Source organism: Mercenaria mercenaria, unplaced genomic scaffold (assembly GCF_021730395.1).
Source record: "Mercenaria mercenaria strain notata unplaced genomic scaffold, MADL_Memer_1 contig_658, whole genome shotgun sequence".
NCBI lineage: Eukaryota > Metazoa > Mollusca > Bivalvia > Venerida > Veneridae > Mercenaria > Mercenaria mercenaria.
Window position 1 is genome coordinate 59,496 of NW_026463546.1, and position 5,084 is coordinate 64,579.

The window sequence follows — 5,084 nt, forward strand, 5'->3', positions numbered from 1 at the left end:
CCTGAAAAAGTTGTCACATGTCAGAATCTAGGACATGACTTTAACAACCCATAAAACTTTATTGGTAATATTTACATTCAAAAACACAAATGATTTGTCATTCATACACATATTAGAATTCAAAAACATAATTCTATTCCTGTAAATCAAAACTAACAATGGGAGGTAGTGCAAGGGCATGGGCGATTTTTCAAGCGTGTGTGTGTTCAAGCGTGCATGTGAATGGGCGATGTATTAGACGGATTGTTGACGCCTGGCCATTTGTGACTGTATTTAATGACTGCTGCAGCAAAACTTATACTTTGAACTATAAAATACTGGCATTAATCAAATCGTTGTAAATCACAGATGAAATTACAAACACAAGAACTGTATATGTTTTATTAGTCTTCTTTGACGACTAACCTTTAATCTTGTAACATGATAATAATAGCTCCGCGAATAAACCGCTCTATATTAACACATAAACAGATTTATTTTGCTCCAAAGCCTTTGATTTATCCTGAAAATCACGCTCAAACCTTTCAAGCCGTTGTCGCACATAAATGCTTCAGTTTGTTGCGATAGCATTTATCTTTTAGAACTACCAGCTAGAGCATACTTTTTAAGCTTGTTGCGATATCAATTATCTTTCAGAACTTGCCGCAATAGCATACTTTTATTATCTTTGGGTTTACCTGAAAATAACACTTTTAACGTGAAAAATAATCTATCAGCGGCTGTTTTGAGACAAAAAGTAACAAACAAAAACGGCCATCTGAGAATTCCGCAAGAGAAAGCTGGTTTTAATGCGGTTCTGGAATCAGCTTGGAGCGATAGCAAGAGCGATGTTGAGATTTTGGTCAGTTTGTCCCGTTTTCCAGCCAAACTAAAGCAGACACTGGCAGATGCAGTATGATCGGAGGTACGCATTTATAAACGGACTTGCAACATACTAAAGACATTTTACAAAAATTCGTAACAAAATACTTACGACGAATTTTCTTCTTGAATCGACGCTTTGTTGACAAAAAATGCTTGGCGCGATACCTACAGCATGACGTCATAGACCACGTGATTGTGCACCGTGATTCTGTTGCTTCTGTGATAAAAACGAGTAAAACGCAGGTTTCAGGACACTAAATTTTGAGGCAAAATGGCCCAAAATGCACACCTTGCGCGACCTGTACCGTATTATCTGCAAATGACTGACCTAAAACACATGCATATCTTTAAAGCATGTGGCAAGACAAAAATAATGGTGGGAAGAAAAGTGTCTCATAACCGTTTACTTTTTCCGCTATTTTGAGCTGAATCTGGATGGATGAATGACCGTTTCCATTTCGTCTGAATTCCGTTACCTGAGGCAAAGAGTTATAAAAATAAATAGATCGGCAACTTGAAAGGCATATAGAGCAAATCTCGCCAACATCCCCCGGCTGCAAATGAGATCTCCTTACCGGAAGTTCTCCACGTGCCATTTTGTATGCGAAAGACTTGACACTGTCAATTAATCAATTATCACCGTATGACCACGCTTTTTTTATAGTAAGAAACGTGTATTTTGTGCTTAATTAAGACTATTTCATATGAAACAAATGTTGTTTTAGAAGCTAACACGTATTGTACATGTAGTTTTAAAGGTACAAATTACAACTCCATGCTCGCTTTACTAAGATAACGCCGAATCACGCTCGGATGTGAGATCACGCGAGATTACAGCCAGTTGCCATTCTGTGTATTTTATACTTCTTTGCCTCAGTTAAGACTTTAAGACCCGGCCGTCTACACGGAGCTAGGAAAATCGATTCAAGTATATTTACTTTACACAATACCTACTCGTACGTAGGAATCCTCAGTTCTATTAACATCATAAATAACCAGTTGAATATAAATGCCTTTAAAGTGCATCTGTCTATTTTATTTGAAAAACGTACCCGGGCCAAATGCGAAACTGGCCCCTGCCACTTTAAGCGGTGGTTGTTGCTACCTAGTCCTGGCTACCATAACTTAACTGACGCTATTTTTATTTCCCGATGTTCGCGTCCATTAAGTTATGGCGAAACCCCATTTGGTTACCCAACCAGTATCAAACCGCAACATCTCGCACACTCTCTCGTGAGGAACTGATGACGTCATGCAACAGTTCAGAACATGTGGTTCTTTTTGAAAATCAAGATCTAAATTTTACCTAATTATGAATTTAATTTGATCATAAACATAACCATTTCAGTTCTTATTGGTAAAACAGAAATAAAAGGATTTAAATTTGATAGAAAATAATAATATATATACAACATTCAAAATCAATGATAAGTGGGGGGATAAGTGATAACTTTTTTCAATATCTAAAAAACTGCTTGATGGATTTCAACAATTTTTGGAAATGTCACTCATGTCATCATATGTAATAAAAATGTGCTGCAAATTTCTAGTTTTATAACACTTTGTAAAATTTATGGTAGGGGGACGGACATTACGGATTTTTAGTCACAAACTAACTTTTGATGAGATATTCGGCAATATTTATTTATAGACTTGATGTACAGAAATGATACTTTGACTATTTCAACTTACATATTTTTCAAACTTTTCAAGGCTATCTCACATGTTCTAGCACCAAAATATACTACTTTTTTCTACACTTTTTTAAGTATAGCTTTTTCAGATTTTTAGGGCGTTACATCCATACAACTTTGGTTCAAATCATGATTCTCAGAACAAGAATGACAGAAGTACATGATGTTATATATCAAATGAAAGCTAAGATATTTTTCTTTCACAAAATTTAATAGTGAAGATGTAAAAAAGAACAGAATTTCTGTGAGACAGCTTACAAAAATGATGAAATTTTAGATGCTAACCCGTTTCATGCAAAAAATGGCTAACTTTTGCCTACTTAAACTTGTCGCACTACTTGATTTCTAAATTTTCATGATAAATGTTCACCTCCACATTACATCTATATCATACCTTACTTATAAACTTTATTTCATAGTTTTATCATGTATTGTTTGAAAGATGGAGTTATGTACATAATTTTTTGCTGAACTGGGCTCTTTACTGTGCACCAGGCCAGATTTATACTTTTAAAAAAGGCTTAAAAGGATTTTTAAAAATATTCTTTAGTTTACATTTTATGTCTAGATTTCGCTAATTTGATTAGATTTCGCGAAATCTACTAGATTTCGCTATTCAGTCATACCCATTTTGATAAAATTCATAAAATCCTACCTTAGAAGGTTTATGTTCACAGAAAAGGTCAATAAATAATGATTCTATATCGCCTATTGATTTTCAAAATGAAGAGTACCCTGATCAGGTGACGGCTGCAATGGCGGACAAAATATTGCAGACAGGGGTTCCAATTAGAAACTTGTGTGTATTACTTGTGTTCAAATTGTGTTGCATGGATTATTTTATGCCAGATCAAAAGAAAAATGGATTAGAAATATTTTAAAGTAAAAGGTTAGTCTATTGCGTTTCATTTGTTGAAATTATAGTGTGACAGACTTCTGGCACGATTCCTGGTTACTTTTCAGTACGAGATTCGTTTCAGCGCAGAGATCCGTAACAGCATATAAACATCTCTGAGCTGAATATTTTAAGCTAGTTGCTACCTAAACTTGGTACATTTTTTGACTAAATAAATACATTTATGAAAACAAAATCTTTCAAAAATGTCTTGTTTGATGCGCAGCTTTGCTTGAAAATTACCTTTTTATGCATATAAACATATAACAACTAGCCTAAACAACGATATCTGCGCAAATTCTGAACCGATTCACTTCCACTTGGCTTGGCCGCCATCTTGACTTTTGGGTTATGTTAATTAATTTGCGACTATTGTAAAATGCATATATCGTCAGCATCCTTTTGTTTCAATAATTTTTACAGTCTACATAAACAATAGTCTGGCTACCGACTAGATAATCTTTTTTATTTTAGAAAAAAATAATTCCGTAAAATATTCTGACTTCATCAGTCTTGGCTCTGATTATCTATGTTTTGAGAAGATAAGGGACATAAATATACAAAAGGACAAAGTTCACTTAAGTAAGCCTTATATGTCCTATGCAGTTTTGAAAATTTTCAAATTGGCTATAATTTTAAAAAAAACTATATACTGTTTACTACCAGAATGTTTATCTGATGCAAGGAATTTAGTTTTTATTAATAAATTTATTATTTATTCACATCCTTTCTGTATCATCGGCAGCTAAACTTCGGGCGAGTTCGTGCGTTTCCGCACGCGTTCGGAAATACCACGGACACGAGCAAATAAAGAAATAATACAAAATCACCAATTTTTAAACGTCTAGGGAAGCAAGAAGACATTAATATAATTTCAAAATAAAAACATATATAAAAAGATTATTGTCTGTAGAATACTTCAATAGGATAATAAATATTCTCAAATTATGAATAAAGTGGCTACAGGGGAAAGAATCAGATACGTACCACAGGTTTTTGCTTATTTTTTTCGGTAACTGTATGCCGTAAACAGAGACTGATAATGGTGTTTTTTAATCGCCAAGGGAAGCATTAATTCTTCATTTTAGATAAATATTTTTTATATCTTTGTAAAGAGAAAAGAATGGCAAACACTTCAATAGGATAATAAATATTGTGTGTTCATTCTAATTAAAACAATATTTGTTCAAACTTTTTTTCCTTCTTTGTTTCTATTGGAAAATATCAACCAGATAAAAATCGATATCGCACAGCCAGGTGATTTCAAGGGGGACAATTATACCGATAAGACGGCAAATTTTACCTAATTGTTGATCATGATGTAATTGAATATTGCTGAAATCGCAGAATTTTGGGAAAACGGGCATTTTTACCATATTAAGGACATAAGGGAATGTTTTTAGAAGTAAGCACACTCAAGGACCACAAACATATTTTGACCATTGGTCCAGCTTATTTCACAGAATTTATGGTCATTATTTGATTGTGGTCGACAATTGTGCCCATAACAAAAATTTCAGATATGTTTAAAAACTTGATTAAAAACTGAAGGTTTTCCATACCCATAATGTTAAAATTATTTTCAGTTATGTCCGATATTTTCTTATATAATGAATATATTGTAAAATATT